At 37.6% G+C, this 20,685-nt stretch overlaps 1 protein-coding gene across 7 annotated transcripts in view; it reads right to left on the bottom strand.

The window, feature by feature from the left end:
• Nucleotides 1-20,685, bottom strand: part of MSRB3 (methionine sulfoxide reductase B3) — a 178,419-nt gene that overhangs the window by 26,718 nt on the left and 131,016 nt on the right. The window lies entirely within an intron of this gene.

Below are 20,685 nucleotides of genomic sequence, written 5' to 3'. Positions count from 1 at the left end.
AAGAGATCTCAGTTACTCCTTTAGTGCCTTGTTGCTTAGCTCCCATAGCTTTTAAAAATGTCATATACATATCTATGAACCACATATAAATGCAAAAATGTGAATATATCCTACATATTTCAAATGCAACTTTTTCCCCTATTTTCTTGGCTGTTTTCCTCATCCTTCAGGAAACCTTATGTTAACAACCTAATAAGAGTTTTACTCTATTTTTTTTTTACCCTATTTTTGTCCATGTTCTTATAGCCTTACAAAATAAATGTTCTAGTACCTGCATAATATTCCACTGTGCAACCACCCCCGGTGACAAGACTGACTTTGTTTCCAACTGTCTTCCTCAGTAAAACATACTGTTATAACATCCTTGCATATATGCTCCCAACTCCGGTAGGATTTTTCTTGCTATGGGATCGATTCTTAGGAATAGGATTGCCAGGTCAAAGGGTGAATGTATTTTTACCTTTAGCAAGTATTTCTAGATGGCTTTCTAAAACAAATACAGTTGAAGATCCTTTTCTCTATACCCTCTGTCAACAACAGGGGTTGCAGCTTTTAAAAACTTCCAGTAATGTATTGCCAGTAGCTAGCTCATTTAAGCAAAATTTGTATTTCATTGACTCTATGTAATATAGCCAACTTTTAATGTTTGTTGGCTATTTGCTTTCCTGGGACTTGCATCTTTTTTTCTATTGGGCTATTTACTGTTGTTATTTTTGTTTGCAATGGTAACAGTTCTTTGTATATTACGGATGTTAATTAATGTCCCTTGCATTATAATCATCCTTTTATATTTTTTGTTTCTGTATTGACTTTATTTATTATTTTTGAATCAAATATGTCTATCCCTTCCTTCTGCACTTTCTGGGCGCCTGGCCTTGGTTCTTGAGAGTCTGCCTCTGGACTGTACACATGGTATCCTATATGTTGTGCAGGATTTTTGTTTTGTTTTGCATTTAGATCTCAATTCATCTGGAATTCCTTTCAGTATCTGAGATAATATTCCAATTTTATTTCCTCCCGAATGGAAGAGCTGCTGGGCCATCAACAATATTTAAACGGCCCATTCTTGACTGAATTAAAACACTATTTAACTGATACTTATTTTATTTACATATTCTCTAGTCTCCTCCACTGATCTACTCTTCTTTTTCTATACACATATAATTTCATTATTGGGGCTTCATAGCATGTTCTTATATCAGGAAAGGCAAGTATCTACTTCCTGGTTTTCTTTTTCATAAATACTTCTGCTTGGGTTCTTTTTTTCCTTAAATGGGTTCATTTTAAGTTAATTTTTTTGATCTTTCAAAGAATAACCTTTGAGTTCGCTTTTTCTTTCCACAATTGTTTAATGTTTTCTATTTCATTAACTTCAGCTTTATCTTTATTCCATCTTCCCAGTTTTTATTATTCCTTTTATAAAGTTTCTTTATTTTTTATCTTTTTTTCCTTAATAAAGAAGGTATTCAAGGCTATAAATTTTCTTCTAAATATAATGTTTACTGTATCCCATAGAGTTAGATATTTATTGCTAATTTAATTGGATTATTATAAAAATATGGCCCATAAAAATGTCTGCTTTCTAAAGTATATTAATATTTTCTTTGTGGCCAAGTAAATGATCTACTTTTTAATGTTCCATGAAAATACAAAATTACATTCTTTATTTGAGGGATTTTTTAAATTTGAAAGATATTTTATATATCTACTAAATCAAGTTTATTGATTGTATTATTTGCTTATTCTATCTCCTTACTTAGTTTTGATGACTCCTATGTCTCAGTCTGAAAGAGACATAGTGAAGTTATCCATGATAACTTTGTATTTTAATTAAGTTTTCTTTCAAAGACTCTGATTCATATGTTTGGTTGTTATGTTATTTTATACCTACAGACTTATGATTGCTCTATACTCTCCATGAATAATGCCCTTTTGTTATCACATAATTTGCCTTTTTATCCTTTTGTGTTTTTAGCTTAAATTCTACTTTGCCTGATGGTAATATGGCCATTTCTTCTTTCCTTTTTTGTATGCTTTGGCCTAATGTCTTTTTGACAATCCCTTTATTATCAAGCTTCCTTTATACTTTGTTTTCGTAAGTAGCAAATAGCTAGATTTGAAATCAATTTCTATTTCTGCCTTTTAATGGGAGAATTCAGTTTATTGATATTTAATTATCAGATGATTTCACTCATATGTGGAATTTAAGAAACAAAACAGAGGATTGATCATGGGGAAAAGGAAGGAAAAATAAAACAAGACGAAATCAGAGAGGGAGACAAATAATAAGAGACTGAACTATAGGGAACAAACTGTGGGTTGCTAGAGGGGAGGTGGGTGGAGAGATGGGGTACCTAGGTGATGGGCAGTAAGGAGAGCACTTGATGTAATGACCACTTGGTGTTATATACAATTCATGAATCACTGAACTCTACCTCTGAAGCTATTAATACACTATATGTTAATTAATTGAATTTAAATGAAATAAAATACGATTAAATTTTTAAAAACATACCTATCTTCCTTTCATCTCACTTTATTTTGTTGTTGTTGTTGTGTTTTTCTCCTTGTTTCTGCTGTTTGGATCAAATTCATATGCATTCCATTTTTTGCCCCATATTATGTCACTTTCCTTTTTTCTATGCTCACAAATACTAAATTATCTATAAAACACTACATGCAAGATACAATTTCCTCCACAAAGACCCATTGTTTTCCAAATCAAGATGCTATATCCTCCCTTTCCTGCTTCCCCTTCCTCCCACCCACGTGAGATAAAGCCTTCAGAAAACTTTCATTTTCTTCCTCTCTGCCTTCCTCTCCCCATCTCTATACATTTATCCTGCCATCTTCCAGATTCCAGGGTTACAAAGGAGAAATCTAATATCAACCTGACACTTCTACTGTGAACCTGGAAGCTTATACCAATTTTCCCTTTATCCTTAAAGTGTAGGAGTGTCATCAGGCTAGGCCTATGCGTTCTTGTTAATCCTACATAGAATGTGGTGAACCTGTTCAAGCTGCAGGTGATGGGGTTCAGGACATATTACCCCAAAATACGGCAGCTTAACATATGACAATATTTTAAGCTGAAGGAAATTAAGAAATGGCATGACCTTCCCCTGAAGCAAGTCATAAAACTTGAGAAGTGCTGTTTGCAAATCTGGAAAAAAGGCACATCTTTATCTCCAAGACTCAGAAAGGACTGAAAAGAAATTGGAATCAACAGGCCTTGCTACTACCCCAGTTTACAACACTTAACTCATATTCTTTTTTATCCGATCACATTTTTTCATGAGTCTCCATTCTTCACCAAACCTAGCATGAAAACACTCAGGTTCAACCAATTTTTTGGGTCTTCATCTCATGAAGGCTTTGTGTCATGTAAAACATATTAAACAAACTTGTTTGCTTTTCTCCTATTAATCTGCTTTTTGTTAAAGAAACCCCAGTCAATAGCTTAACAAGGTAGAAGAAAAATACATCTTTCTTCCCCTACACAGATTTGAGTCTTTCTTTAGATTAGAAAAAATAATTTTTTTAACATCTGTTATTTATATGTTTAGCCTCCCAGAGCTATTTTGCAAGTCTCTTCATTTTTCCTTCATGATATAGACCTCTCTGTTTTGACTACATGCTTTCAAATTGTTCTCCAGTCAGGGTGTCAGCAATGGCCTCCTTCAATTCATTTAATTGTTTAGATACAGAATCATGATATTTTCAAATCTCCACCTCTCGGAGGGGCTAGGTACAAAGTCCTCTAATTGTATCAGATAGGATATTTTAGCTGCAAGAAAGAGATGATGCAAATAAAAGTAGTTAAAAATTAAGAAAATTATTAACGTGTATACCAAGGAGTCTATATTGATGTGGTTCCTTGTTGGCCAAGGAAGTGGCAAAACTACCTCATAAAGGCCAATGTGTTTTCCTTTCTGCCCTCCTCATCATGCCAATGATGTCTTCCCTCCTGGTCACACAATGGCTGCAGCAATTTCAGACACCACAGGCAGACAGGACAACATCCAGGAAAAGTGGAAGCATTTCAACTACTGTGTCTCTTTTTATTAGTGATGAGAACTTTACCAGACACCTCCAATTAGATGTTCCCTGGGATGTAACTGACCAGGAATGGGGGCATCTGTCCTAGCTGAAACCAATCACTGACAAGGGGAATGGAATTTTATAATTCATTTAGGTCAATTATTATTCAACAGGGGAGGAAGTTACTCTCCCTTGAATAAAAAAAGGGTGGATATAACTAGATTAGCCAACCAGTGTCATCACAGTTGGCTTTGGATACAAGAAAGCCTCCTTGTATCCAAGTTTACTCTTATAGACAGAGACTCCGCTCAGATACTTAGCCTCTTCTTAGCTTCTTGGGAGCAAGAAGGCCAGGTACACTTATGATAGGCTATGTTAATCTTTACTCTTGGAGTCCATGAATCTCAATTTTTTGCAATGATCTGCCACATTCAAGATCTCACCATCATGCTCTATGACACTGCTTTCTGGTCTCTCAATCCATAAGGCTAAAAGCTTTACTCAACTTGTCTCTGCCAAGATTGCCATCACTATATAGCACATGAGATTCAGAGAGATGAGAATGGAGAGGGTAAGGGTAGCGAGCCATATGCAAGTCCATCTTCAGTGAATGACATTGCTATTATTTGTCAGATGCTGTGCTAATAGCATGTGAACTGGGATTGTCTCCAAGCTCTTATTCTTAGACACTACACCAAAGCATCTCTGTGGCAGCCCAGAGTTGTCAGGTTGGGACAGTTTATGACAGAATGTAACTAGTGATGAAAATAAATAAAATAGACTAAGAAGGTACAAACATTTCCTGAAAGCCAAAAAGTCCACATTCTACCAGATGATTAATGATTTTTATGAATTTTCTTTTCAATAAGTAACATTATATGTATGAAATCCTGAGCTGCATGTCCCACAGTCAATAAGTTAAAAAAAAAAAAAAAAACAAACAACAACAACAAAAAAAACCTTTGGAAATAATGAAACGATGATGCAATGCCCAAAGCAGGTTTTTGTTCCATGGGGTTTTTTTGAACTCTGGTGAAGCCTATGGGCCCTGCAGGATAATATTTTTAAATGAATGAGAGGAAATACATGGCATTATAAAGAAAAAAAACAATCATTAATGTTATCAAAATACTGAAAACTGCCCACAAATTTGTGACATAGTAATAAACGCACTTTTTTCTTAACAAGCTCTAATGGTGGCTCTAATAATGGCCATAATTTTAAAGTAGTTATGAGTATAAATGTTATTTTAAGATATCTATGACAACTGTAATATGATATGAAAATATCTATGATTTCTATTGGTGATAAAGTTACAAATACTACTGTGGATTGTTTTTTACATTCACAATTAAAAGAAATTGCGGTTAGTTAGAACAAGTTTGGATTTCTTTTTCATCCAACTTCATGGATCCTCCAAAAACAGTCCAAAGCCCCCAACTTAAAGATTCCTGATCTAAAGACTATGTAAGCCTAAATAGTTCATGGACACTATTTAGAAACTTCTCAGTCCTCTCTAGTTTTCCTACCATGACTTTTCAGAATACAATAATTTTTTACTATTCAATTCCTCTAAGTAGGACATATTAAGTGGAAAATCATGGAGTTTAAAGTTTAATTTATGCACACATACATGCACAACCAGGTTCAAATCCTAGCTCTGCAACTTGTTGTTTATGAAATCTCTGACAGGTAATACAATCTCACTGAGCCTCAGTTTCTTCTTCTGTAATTTGAAATAAAAAAATTACTTCCTGAGATTATTGGGGATTATTGAAAAATGAATGAAATATCTGGACTCTCTCTAGAAAAATATTAATCCAAATACATATACCAAAACTTCAGGAGTTCACCAGACCTTGGGTTACTAACCCCTCTGCCTTGTCTTTAACTGTGACTTTGATAAATTCCTATCTAATTAGAAATGAATGTCAAGACCATTACCTTCTAGAGAAGAAGGGATGTCGCCTAGACGTCCATCATCACTTTGCTAGAAACTTTCACAAAATGTTATCAAAATCTTTGAAAGTGCTTATTAGAAAACATGACAACCTGACAATGGCAGATCAGGGTAGTGTTATACTACACTACTGTGAATAAACAAGTGCACACAAATTTTAAGAAACTTGATATGTGCCATTCTTTACTCAGAATCAATATTGCTCAAGCTGTAACTATGATGAAGTATTATGATCAAATCTGAATTTGACATCCAGAGAGATATGTGGAAACATGAAAAAGATTCAGAAGACAATCACAAATTCAATGAAAGGGTTAAAAGAAATGGTTGATCTGGACAGTTAAATAAGCTAGTAAGTAAGATTATATAGTCTGGCAATAAGAAAGCTAAAAGGTAAACTCAAAACAGTCTTGAAATACATAAAAAAAATTTCTAAATGTAGATTTGATCTTGGCCAAAAGATGGAGAAATAACAACAAAATTTTAACAGGGAAGTGCAAAAAATCAGAAAAAATTCTTTATCTCATCTTATAAAACAAAAGTAACTGGATTCAAGTACAAATCAGAAATTGACTTACATATATTTTTCCCTGATGATGGATGGTATCAGTATTATTTAGTCACCAGCATTCAAACCTCATCTGTTATACTCCCATATCCACTTAGTAATTAACTACTATGATTCCTACTACCTCTAATTTCCATCCCTTCTCCATTCCTCATCAGAATTTGGAGCTTCACTATTTTGTATCAGGATAACATCTAACTTGCCTCCAAGACACAAGGCCAATCACCTCCCAGTTCTACCATTTATTACCTATGAAACATCCAATGAGATAATTAGGATTTGACTTTCTCACTTATTACTTCACAAAGTTGTTATAAGGATCAAATGATACATAGGAATGCTTCTAAAATAGCTAATCACCACACAAATATAAGGAATTTATAGCCTAGTAGCCTTCAGATAGGGAAAACAAAGAAACTTTGAAAAAGAAAGCCTTCAGTAGCCCCCTATTTGCTATCTCTTTTATGGAAAGAAGATGGGAGCATACGAAGGATATCTTCATGGTTGCATCAATATACCTAAGTTCACTACCATGTTCTTCTTTCATTTGACTGGAATTTGCCTTCTCCAAATCTCAACCGTTCATTAAAAATATCTTGTTGGGGATCCCTGGGTGGCTCAGTGTTTCAGCACCTGCCTTTGGCCCGGGGGGTGGTCCTGGAGTCCTGGGATTGGGTCCCACATCGGGCTCCCAGCACGAGGCCTGCTTCTTCCCCTGCCTGTGTTTCTGCCTCTCTCTCTCTCTCTCTCTCCATGTCTATCATGAATAAATAAGTAAAATCTTTTAAAAAAAATCTTGTAAAATCCCATATGTTCTCTGAAGCTTTTTTTCCACTACGTCTGATTGCCAATGACCCTACCAACTCTAGTATACAACTTAGAACTCACTCAATGACACTTTAATTACTGTCTGTTATTTTACTATGTTAAGCTTATCTTCCCAACTACATATTAAGCTATCTGCATACTGGGTGCGCTAAAGGATATACTAGAACAAAGGCAGAAGAGCAGATCCAAGCCAAATCTTAGAAGAGATACCAGGGTCAGGATAAGAAGATCACAGTGGAAATGCCAATTCCAAAGAAGGAGGACTGAAGTGAGGGGATAGAGCCAAGAATTTGAAGTCAGATGTTGACACGGATATGAGATCCAGCTCAAAGGTGTAGGTACAAAGCAGATAATAAAAATCCACTCGCCCAATTAAGAAAGAAAAGAAGAAAAGAAAGGCAGGAAGGAATGAAGGAAGGAAGGAAAAGAAGAAAGAAAGAAAGAAAGAAAGAAAGAAAGAAAGAAAGAAAGAAAGAAAGAAAGAAAGAAAGGAAGACCCACACAGGCTGTGAATAAGTAGCCTTTAAACCAAGGAGGATTCTACATAAGACAGTGGCAAGGGTAATATGAGCATGCTTTGAAAAGTGAGCACCTCAAGAACAAAGATTCTCCATTACTAAAGATTTTCAAAATAATATGCCAGTCTTTGAAAAGAATCTAGGGAAATGATCAAGCTTCCCCCCAGCAAATAAGGTAACTGGAAAGCCTGAGATGCTGCATCTAGCTAGGCACCAGGGCAGTGTAAGTGGAGTAGGTCATCCATCATTGGGCTGTAGAGTATGGATCGGAGAGGATACCAGAGAGCAACAAAAGCAAAGCCAAGAAGTAGATTCTGGAAAGGGAAGTTACATAGATGCAAACTTGAAGATTTCCCTTAGCAGCCATCAAATGAAATCAGTTTTTGAAAAAGCCAAGAATATTTTTTCAGTCCTGAAAACTGGGAACATGATCAACATCATACAATAACCTTTGAGAAGAGCTATCTGTAAAACAGAAATTCAGAAACACCCAAAACAGCCCAGCGACAGTGCCCAGGTGCGTGGGCCACCGTGGTGGGGTGGAAGCAAGCTGCCGGAGTCTCATTCCACACACGACAGCTAAGAGAAAGATGGACATCAGGGGAACTACTGACGTTCAATGTTAAACATTCCTGGTGAGGGGAAGTGGGACTTGGAGAATGATTTGGAGGATGGTAATTGTCTCCAAGGGCAAACAAGGGCAAGAGAGAGAATGAATAAGAGGGGATCGCTCTCCCCAAATATGAAAAACATTAAATGCATAATTGAAGGCCTTTGTAGCCATTATATCAGAGCCCCGACAGCGTCCACTCTGAAGTGGGAGGACAGTTTAAACCTGGAAGATGTCCCCAGAGTCAGCAAGTGCTGAATCCTGACGCTTCTAGATGCAGAAGACCAAACAAACCAGTCATGCACTTAGAGGCCCCAGGCTGCTCCCCAGCTCTCCTAAGCCACTAATGGGTTAATAGTCTGTGCTCCTCGGGCTCCTGTGTGAATGCAAACTACAGCCAAATCCCAGGTAAACAAAGAGGAAGAGAAAATACCTACTACTGTTTTCGGATAAAAAAAAAACCTTAGAACTGCCTTCATAAATGAATAAACTAAAAAAAGAAAGGGAAAACTTCTCCAGTGAAAGAAGTCTAAGTACTCAAAACACAAATAATGTTGGGTTGTTGTTTTGTTTTGTTTTGTTTTGTTTTCCTGGAAGGTTTATCCCAGAAAAAAACAGAGAAAGAAATTAAACCACAAACAGTTCATAACTCTCAAGGAAATTAAAGAGAATATGAACTCCATGAGGGATTTTAAAAGGAGATAAGTGGACAACAGAATGCAATGAAAAGTCATTAGCAGAGTCAAGGGAAAAAAAATTAAATCTCTATTATTTCAAAAATAGGAAATGCATTAGAAATATCAAAGAGCAGAACTAACACAGAGGAAAATTGAATCTCTGACAAGAAAAAGTAGCTCAATGCGATCCTGGAGACCCAGGATCGAATCCCACGTCGGGCTCCCGGTGCATGGAGCCTGCTTCTCCCTCTGCCTGTGTCTCTGCCTCTCTCTCTCTCTCTCTCATGAATAAATAAATAAAATCTTTAAAAAAAAAAAAAAGAAAAAGTAGCTCAAGAAAAATGAGTATGGAAGAAAACACAAATGAAAGCGACTATACACACACACACACACACACACATACACAATACATTGAGAGAGCAAACAACAAAAGAGGGGACCCTAAAACAGAAAGCAAAATGAAAAAAAGACATTTTCCCAGTTAAAACACAGTGACTATTTCCTAAAATAAATAGCTAAACCTATAGATTGTAAGGATTCAAGATGTTTCAGGAAAAACTAATACAAGGCACCTGGGTGGCTCAGGGTTAATTGACTTGGGCTCAGGTCAAGATCTCAGGGTCGTGGCATCCAGCCCGGTGTTGAGCTCGGGACACAGTGCAGAATCTGCTTGAGATTCTCTCTCTCTCTCCTTCTCCCTTTGCCTCTTTCCCCACTTGCACACTCTCTCTCAAATAAGTAAATCTTTACCAAAAATTAATACAGGCCATCAAAACAGAATTATATTTAGGAAATTATTTAACATTCAAGATAAAAACTCCTGTGAGCCCCTAGGCAGAAAAATCAGTTTTTTACAGTCATGTAATTGTAGTTGTGTTTGCTTATTTCAATCAAGGTCATTCAGCTTTAAAAAGTTGTTAGGATTTTTGCTTCCACTTTATTAATTTCTGCTTTCCTCTGGTTTACTCAGAGATTATTATTTGTACAGGACTGATCAGTGGTTTATAAGGCTTCATATTTTCTTAACTCTTCTTTGGATACTTCCAAATAAGCTGGTGGTATCCTCAAGTTATCCTCAGTTGATGTATATCCACTTCAGCAACATTGTGAATTATGCAGTCAGAACCCCAAGTTTTATTTTTCCCAATTTGATCTAACACAGAGAGATGCTGAAGTCTGTCATTACACTTGCGTTTCAGTTTCTTCTATCTCTAGCAGTTTTTACATGTATATTTTGAGGTTATGTTTTTCGGGTTTTTTTTTTAAGATTGTATTTATTTATTCATGAGAGATACAGAGAGAGGCAGAGACACAGGCAGAGGGAGAAGCGGGCTTCCTGGGTCTCCAGGATCACGGCCTGGGCCGAAGGCAGGTGCTAAACCGCTGAGCCACCCAGGGAACCCCTATTTTGAGGTTATGTTATTGGCATATAAAGTTTCGAGATCATTACATCTTCATTGTGGATTGCAGCCTTGGCCAATTTTTTTAAAGACCTTTTTTTAGAAATGTTTGTTTTTTTGCCTTTAACCTCATTTTGATAGTAAAATGTGACTCCCTTCACTTAGTTTGCTCTATCTTTGCCATCCTTCTATATTTAACGCTCTAGATTTTCTGTCATTTTGCTTTGAGTATTCCTTTTAGATAGAGAACACCTTTTAGGAAGTTGGAGTAGTTAATCTTGGGGATTTCTATCTCTTAAAAGGAAAGTTTATCCCATTTACTTTGATATAAAAACAAATACACTTCATCTCAACATCTGTCATCTTATTTTCTGGTTTTATATGTCATTGTGATTTCCCTTTGACTTTTTCTCTAGTGGATCTGTAGACTTACACAGTATTTTTAGTTTTAGGATGGATTAAACTTTCTATTTTTCAAATACATTTTAAATTCAGTCGTGTTAATTACATGCAATGAAATGACATCTGTTGAAAGCCTCGTGTGTAAGATAAGGAAATGGGCACACATTAATTTACTCTCATGCCTTTGTTTCCTAATTCCCCACCTAAGCTGAGACCAAGAGTTGGACACTTAACTGACTGAGCCATCTAGGCACCCCTAACTTTCTTAATATACATCTTAAATGTCTTCTTCATGATTTTTGTCTTTTCCATTTTCTTCCTACTTTTGAACAACTAAAAGTTGTTCTTCCTGAGGGACACTTCTCATCCACTTAGTTGAGTCACTGTTTTCTATCATCTACATCTGTCATCTCATTACTGACAATCTTCCAGTCATTTCAGTTTCCTTTTCCTTTGCATTATAAAATAGTTTGTCAAGTGGCTCTCCAGATTACTAAATATATATTTAGCAGATTCAGTTTGGTTCTTTACTGCTTCTAATGAAGTTTTCAATTCAGCTATAGGATTGTTAGTTTTCTTGCAGGATTTTCTTGATTCTATCAGCTGTGTCACACATCTTAATCTGTGAGGACATTTCATCTTTCATCTCTTTTATAAAGATTTGTTTTATCTCTTATTGAGAAGAAATATTTTTTTCAATGAAATTATTTTTTTTTTTAAAGATTTTTATTTTTAATTTATTTATTTATGATAGTCACAGAGAGAGAGAGAGGCAGAGACACAGGCAGAGGGAGAAGCAGGCTCCATGCACTGGGAGCCTGATGTGGGATTCGATCCCGGGTCTCCAGGATCGCGCCCTGGGCCAAAGGCAGGCGCCAAACCGCTGCGCCACCCAGGGATCCCTGAAATTATTTTTTAACATGGATGCTTTCTTCCAGAGCTTTGTTATTTTCACTTGCTTACACTGCTGAATCTTTTGTAGGTTCTATGCTTGGTCATTTTCTGCTTCCCACGTCAATTAATAGAAGTACATTTAGGCCTGCTATTGGCTCCAAGTTATTATGAACATATATTTTCCTTCAATCCTTTCACTGTCCACCTAGATACTGTTAGGAGTCTCCTCGCACATAGAGAGCTGGAATCTGACTCATCTTTTATATTACCAGATCGTGATCTAGTACACTGGGGGAAATCGGAGGGAACAGGTGCTACAGGTTGTCCTCATTGGGGGCGTTTGTCTTTCTATACTTTTTGATATAGGAAACACAGGCAGAAGGAAATGTAGACAAAATTAAATGTCCTTATAACCTGCAGCCCATTGACAAATACTTGAGGTAGGCAGATTATAACATCCCTCCAGGATCCTGAGTCTTCTTTAGCACATGAAAGTCCTTTTGGAACTTCCCTATCTCTATTCCCCCCACCCCACCCCAAGGTATATAATTAGTTGCTCCTCACAATCCCTGGGGAACAGAAGGCAGCAAGTAGCAGTGGCAGGAGCTCTTTCCACCCACAGGTCCTGTCCAGGTGGCTTTAATAAAACTAACTTTTTGTACCAAAGATGTCTCAAGAACTTTCTTGGCTGTCGGCTGCGGACCCCACCAACACACAAACATTCAAAAAACTATCACACACTTTTCATTGTATTTGTCAAATCTATGCCAAGGACCATTTTTTTCCCACATGGAATTTACTCTTTGGCCAGGCTTCCTTTCCCAGTAGATGATGGGTCTATGTCTGGTGTCCATCTGGTTGCTAGCTACTGCCTGGCCCAGCAAGGACAGGTTCAAATTCTTACCTATATTGTATAATGATAATCACTGCTAGACCTAATCCATTCAATTGCTTTTGGATTTAGTTGTTCAAAAGTAGTGAAAGATTGCCAAAACAGAAAGTTCTCCACTTCTCCGGGACACTAACCTGGCCTTTGAGGTCTCTCAACTCTCCAACTTCACAAGTATTATTTGGGTTCTCTCAGGATCGCCCTAACATACAACCATACTACCTTCTCATAAGGGAGAATGACAAATCTTCCCTTAGCATCATCCATTAATCACATTCTAATCTACTTTACCTGACAGGCATTCTCAAAGTTTAGAAAGTTCTTTTACATTTCTTTGCTTATTTTAATTGGGATTTGGGAGAGTAGAAAAGGAACATGTATCTTTTCATCTTGCCATTGCAGTTCAAAATCTAACTTCCTCTTGTTTAATCTCTAGTTATGATGGTTTGAAAAAAATTCTTAGGGCTTTAAAAAATAACTACTATTCAATAAAAGCAAAGGTAAATAACATTAGATAGCATATATTTATATATGGCGATACTGTGATTTATAAGAAATACATATTTTGTCTTCACTCCTGTTTCTGACAAGATCTCCAATGGAAGCAATGCAAACAAAGGGATCCAGGTTTGAAAAAACTGATAATTCCACTTGTAATAAATACACATTTGGTCTTTGCCCTCTTCTAGGCACAGACTCTTAAAACCCTTGCAACTTGCTGATTGTAGGGACAATGGTGTATTTTGTTATTGATAACAAGCCCCTTTCAACTACACTTGAGTTTATGTTAATGAGATGACTTTTGGAAAGCCCCTAGATGATTTAGGGGATTGGGGCTGATTGCCCAGGAATCAACCCTGTGATTAAAGGATTGGAACTCCCCAACTTCCTGGGAGGGAAGCGCTCTGAGAGATCGAGATCTTTATAAAAAACAAAGAAGATGGGTTCACAGAGCTTCCTGGCTGATGAATATGTGGAAGTGCTGGGAGAGGAGTGCTCCCAGTGAGGGCATGAAAGCTTTGCACCAACTTCCCACATAAATGCCCTGTGTCTCTCTCTTCCATCCTGCTGTTCCTGAGTTATATCCCTTCATAACAAAATGATCACCTAGTGAGAAAACCTCTTCCTGAGTTTTGTGAGCCAATCTAGCAAATTAATTGAACCCGAGGAGGGCATTATGGGAACCTTCAATTTATAGCCATAGGTCCATCAGAAGCATAAGTAACAACAGCTTGGCCTTGTAATTGACATCTGAAGGGGAGGTGGGGGAGTCTTGTGGGACTGGGCCTTTTGCCAACACGTGGGATGTGACATTATCTTCAGGTAGACAATGTTAGGATTGAGTCAAATCATAAAACATCCAGATGGTGTTACAGAATTGCTTGATATGTGGAAAACCCACATGTCTGGTATCAGAAGGGAAGTAGCATTGTAATAAAGTATTGAGAATATAGTAGACACACAAAAGCATGTGTTTTTCCTTGTTTTCCATATGTATGTATTTATATATATATAGGAGTAAAATATACATAACATAAAATCTACCGTTTTAGTCGCTTTTAGGTATACAGACAGTTCAGTGGCACTAAGGACATTGACACTGCTGGGCAACTATCTCCACTGTCCATCTCCCAGGATTTTTTTATCTTCTCAAACTGAAACTTTGTATCTATTAAACAGTAACTCCTACCCGGTAAGGAACCACCATTCTACTTTCTGTCTCTATGACTCTTGGTTTTCATGACTTCGACTATTCTAGGTACCTCATATAGATAGAATCGTATAATATTTGTTCTTTTGTGCCTGGCTTATTTCATTAGCATAACATTTTCAAGATTCATCCATGTTGTGGCAGGTATCAGAATTTAACTCCTTTCTAAGGCTGAATAATATCCCATTTTATTTTTTTTTTATTTATTTATTTTTTAATATCCCATTTTAGATATTTGGCACATTTTTGTATGTCCATTCATCCTTCAATAGATGTTTGAGTTGCTTCTGCGTTTTGGCTACTGTGAATAATGCTGCTGTGAACATTGGTGTACAGGTATCTGTTCAAGTCCCTGCTTTCAATTCTTTTGAGTATGTCTCTAAAAGTGGAGTTGCTATGTTTAATTTTTTGAGGCACTGCCATACAGTTTTCTATACCAGTGGCACCATTTTACATTCTCACCAGTAATTTCTTATTTCTCCATGTGCTCTCCAACACTCATTATTTTCTGTTTTGTTTTGTTTTTTAAATAACAGCCATTCTAATGAGCTCAGAATATATTTGTGCATATTGCATATATAATATATGCACAAATTCCCTTATCTTGAATGTATAAGAAATGGTGTTGGGAGCAATACATGTCTGGGCAAAGACCTTCTCATTGTCTGAGAAGACTCACACTGGCCATCACACATGTGGCCCCAGCACCACGAGCAGCACATGCTCCCAGCAGTTAAGCCAACAGGCTCCAACCACTGCAACACTGACTGATACAGATCTGCCTCTGTTAGGACAAACAGCTCTCAAAGAAAGGCCACAGGAGGGGATGAGGGAAGAGGCTGGGGAGCTGGACATCTTTGTTCCTGCCTTCACCTGCTCAGGACGTGAGCCAGTTCACTTACCGAACCCAGGATCAGAAGAGCTGGAGGAGAACACAGATGAAAAAGGGAATTAACTGCTTTAAGTGTCAGCTTATGCTAACATACACATCTCCAAACCCCATTTCGGCTCTCTTGTTTTACTGTGGAACCATCAAGCTTTAGAAACAATTTTTTTATTTTGGAATCCATTCATCTTTCTTTACCACAAAACAGTCCTGTGCCAGAATCTGGTTCTTTTCTCATGGGTCTAACATTTCAGCTTGTTATAAACAGCATATGGATATAGATTATGCAATGATAATGTGTGCTACATTCCAAGGGCTTATATTTTCTGTATATATATATATATATATATATATATAAAGTAATTATTGTATTGATTTTTCTCTACTCTAAAAATAAATATCAACCAAGTAAAACTCAATATATATATATACATATATTAATATATGTATATATATATATTCTTTTCTGATCTACAAATAGAATCCCTTCTTTTACTGATTTCAAAATTGTAAAAGCCCTGCGCTAAAAAATGAGAAAGCACCCCTAAAAGAAGTATTATATAAGTACCTAGTTTTTTGGATAAAATTCTAGATGTGTCCTTAAAGACACCAAACGTACTGAAGCCCAGTAAAAGATTTTCTAATAATCAACTTCTGACTAACTCATCAGTGTCGATGTTCTATCAGCCTTACATTTTTCGTGTGTCCCATGTTAGACGAATCTTGCCAAATAGCATATCCAGACTTAGACGTCAGTCGTCTCTGGGCATGCTTAGCTGCCATTTATTATCAGAACACAGTTCAGCCATTATCTCTTAAAACACACAGAGACATGCACATGCAGATGAAGCTTCTCACACGAGCAAAGTGTATGTTAACAATAATCACCAGGAATTTCTGAAACTCATATGTCAAAAAGCATCATCTTCACTTCCATGGACCTTTCTAGATGAGAACACACAAAGGTTCTGTCTTTGCAATAACCTGACTTCCACCTTCTTCAAAAAGAGCTTAGAAAAGAAAGAAAGAAAGAAAGAAAGAAAGAAAGAAAGAAAGAAAGAAAGAAAGAAAGAAAGAAAGAAAGAAAGAAAAGGAAAGAAAAGAAAAACCAGGAGGAAAAAGGATACCCGAAGGCATTTCTCATCAATTGCTAAATGGGCCAATATATTTGTAACTCTATCTCCTTTTCTTTTACACCAAGCGAGTGATGAAAACCTGATGGGACAAGCGAGCAACCCACGAACATCAAGTCACTGGGGTGCATTCACAGAGATAGACACAAGCCGGCCCGAGTGGGCACACAAAGATTAATGCTGGGAACTGCAAAAGCAGCAAGTGAAAACATCTCCACCATGACAGGAAGAGGTTAAAAAAGTTTAAGAAAATGACTGAATACAGTTACTAAGACTAAGGCAGTGAAAGGGATTAATTTTTCAATTTTCTTGAAAAGCAGGAGTCAATCTGTGACCTGGCTCCCCAGGTATTACACACAGACCTCAAGAGCACAGTCATTTAGAGAGGAACTGCTTCAAGGAGCCCGGCTAAAACTACAAAGACATGAAATTCCAGGCAGACACAGGAAATTCTCTGGGGAATAAAAGAATTTTATGACTCATAAGATTAAAATCTCCCCAATACTCAGTAAAGTAATCTAATGAAGTATTGTCACCAGGAAAGGAGTTTGATAAATTTATGTGTTGTACGGGAAAGTTTTAAGCAAAACAGGAAATTGGACTGACTTGAACCTATATTCATTTGTGATTTTTTTCCTCTCAGGGTAAAACTAACTTCAAGGACACCAGGATTTTTTATATGGTGTGACATTCTGTAGGATGCCACATTTTTAACTACTGGGGTTTTAAGCAAAATCTCATAACCATATTAAAATTAAAAAAAAAAAGATCAAGTCGGCTCAGGATTCAAATGTGGGTCATTTTGAAGGCTCTTAGTCTTCAAAGTTAATGCAATTTGAAAGAAGTTCTAAGAGTTGAAGGTAAAGGCATGGGCCAGATGCCAATGTAAAGGGAAGGAAGGAGGTCACATTTTTCCTGGGGAGATCACCACCAAAAAAAACTAGACACAGCGTTGTTTTCTCGACTTCAAACAGTGCTTAAACATTGACGGAAATCCACATCAAGAAGCCTATCCTTACTTCATGACATGTTCCATTTTTTTTTCTTTCTAATTTAATGCTAATTCAAAATTTTGCCTGTTCTGTATGAGATTCCCTTCTGGTAATGGGTTGTAAAAACAAATCAAGCAACGAAAGCCTCTGCTTCATCTTTCCCAGGATGAACACAGCCTAATGCCCAATATATAACTATGAGTTCGATGCAGATTACTTGTATTTCATTTAGTTCAGTTCTTAGTTTCACCTCTGAGATATCTGTCTGCATCTTTCTATTTTGGTTTGATTCTGTAGTCCACTTAAAACAGTAAATGTTTACACTAAAAGGACAAGAGAATGTGTGATGTATTTTAACTGTCACAAGTGTTGTGAACAGCAGCAGCTGGAAGAAGAATGTGTCGTCCACTTCACTGTTATTCGGAAGCCTATTAGATTCTTCAAATCAGCAGTTACATCCTTCAGTGCTGATATTTTTTTATCTTGGAAAAATGCAGTTACATTTCTAGAGTTCACTTGTGCTCTGCACTGGGTTCTGCACTAACGTTCTGCTGGTGTAGGGAGTGAACTCGTCATTGGACGTGGAGCTTTTCTTTTCTTATTTTAGGTCACTGGTTCAGATGAAGACAAAAAACCAGGGGCAAATGGAAGGAGTTCCATCCGGGGTATTACCTAGAGATCTCCGTGAAGTGTGCTTAGTCTAGTTCATCTGCAATGATCACTCACATCATTCCTGAACTCATTAGGATATGGCTCTTGTCAAAGGCTTACTTAGAACAAACATGAAAACAAGTTGACACCCTTAATATTTCCGAATCTGGTGAAATTCCACCAATAAAACTGGATAAGTGTATAACACCCTTGCTCTTATTTGCTGTGATATCGGGTCCAGTGGGAACACCTCTGGAGAGAAGTGGAGTCCAGGGCTATGCTGGAGAATGAGGACAACCAATACATACATAATTAGACGACACATTCAGTTCAAGAAATAGTTGAAGGTAGACAAAAGCCTACCTAATCCAAATCCTCCCTACCTCTCCAAACACATCTCAAAGCACTCTCCCCTGTGCTCCACCCACACTAGTCTTCTTTCCATTCCTCTAACATGTCAGGTTCATTGCTGTACTAGGATCCATTGCATTTGCTTTCTCCTCTTCTTACAATATTGCCCCAAACTCTTTGCTTGGATTCTTATACTTCTGAACTTAGCTCGAACACCACCTCCTCACTGAGGCTTTCCCAGAAACCCCTATCTAAATTAGTGCTTCTCCCGACCACCACCACCACCACCCTTCCCTATCATCTGATGCTTCCTATTTCCTCTGCACCTCTTAGGGGATGTCATCATGTTTGTTTACTTACTTGGAGCCACACACTTACACATATTAGAATGTAAACTCCTTATGAGCAGGAGCCCTGCCTGTCTGTTAACCACTGTTTCTACTGTTCCTAAAGCAGTATATATTTAATGAATAGATGTGTGCCACATTCTACAAGAGGCTGAGGCTAAAACAACATGAACAGATATACATTCACTCTCAAAGCCTTATAAAGAGAGTGGACACTGGCAAGTTATCATAATACAGTAATTGTTTTGCAGGGGCCACATAAGTCTAGTAGAAAGAGCCTCCATATATCTTACCAGGAAAAAAAGACAAAACAAAACAGGTCTATTCCCAGAGAACAGACTGTCCAAAGGCACAGAAATAGCCATAACAGCACAATTCTGCTTTGGGTGAATTAGTTCACGTTTTATACACTATAAACTGCTGAGGGTGGAGGTGGAGAGAGGAACTTGAACTTGAACAGTGAGCAGGATCTAGCTCACAACAGTCCTTCCCTGACATACAAAGAGGGATTTCATCCTATGGCCAATGGGAAGCCATTGACAAATTCTGGGCAGAGGAGTGACATAATTAGATGTACATTTTAGAAAAATAACTGATAAAAGATTCAGGTGATTTAGAAAATCAATGACAGGTAGGGAGCAGAGAGACAGCCAATTATTTCACAATAAACATGTATCATAGAAAGGAAAAGGGACTTAATACAGGAAACGCTCGAATTTTGCTGAACATTCATCTTGTCTCTGGATGGTTTTATTAGGCCATATGCTGTGACATTCACCCCTGGTGCAGTCCTAATGGAGGGTCTAGACACCAGTGCCTATTTTAAGAAGTGTTATCTACAGGGGCTGAACTGGGTGCTAGATAGGAAGCTTTCTTTTTTTTCAATGCTTAGGTATTTAACAGTCCCTGTTAAATACCTAAATATTGTAGTGTCTTGAATACAGACAAGATTTAGAAGAAGATTGCTGCCACTAAGCAGGGAATTCTGTTTCATGGGCATATGGATATTCCCCCCCCCTTCAGACCCAAATTTTTTAGTGCCAGTTCTAGTAGAAATAGTGTGACCTATACAATGCATTGAGGCAACCTGCAATACATCATGTATGCAAGGCTGAAAAACAGAGGCAAGAAAGTTGGAAGTCCTCCCCGGCCAAGCACAGGAAGACCAGTGAAGGGTAGAGTGTGGGTATAGCTTCAGGCACATGAGTTTGCAAAAACATAATACTTACAGTCATCAGGCACCCATCACAGAATTTCTGGGATTACCAAGTACAATGGGGATGAAAGGAGATAATGATGCAATCTCCAACTTGGAGGAGAGCCCTATGGATACATGACCTGTCAGTGGTAATATCCACCCTTACAGCCTTTTTCAACCAGAGTTCCTGGAGAGGATTAGGCTTGAAAGTCCTGGTGTAAGACCTAACCTAAGGCATCTGGTGCAGGTAACTAACTTGGGAAAACTGAGAAAATACATATTCAATCGGGATCCCTGGGTGGCGCAGCGGTTTGGCGCCTGCCTTTGGCCCAGGGCGCGATCCTGGAGACCCGGGATCGAATCCCACGTCGGGCTCCCGGTGCATGGAGCCTGCTTCTCCTTCTGCCTATGTCTCTGCCTCTCTCTCTCTCTCTCTCTCTCTCTCTCTGTGTGTGACTATCATAAATAAATAAAAATTAAAAAAAATACATATTCAATCATTTTCTGTGGCCTATGGGCCAGATGAGGAATCTAGGGTCAAAAAGTCAACAGGGGTTTTGCTATTTTCTCTTTTGTTTCAAGACCTGCACTTAGGTGCATTCCAGTGCTTGGGGCTATTCTCAACAAAC

This window comes from Canis lupus, chromosome 11, assembly GCF_048164855.1.
Source record: "Canis lupus baileyi chromosome 11, mCanLup2.hap1, whole genome shotgun sequence".
In the NCBI taxonomy this organism is placed as follows: domain Eukaryota; kingdom Metazoa; phylum Chordata; class Mammalia; order Carnivora; family Canidae; genus Canis; species Canis lupus.
This window is presented reverse-complemented; position numbering and strand designations above follow the sequence as displayed.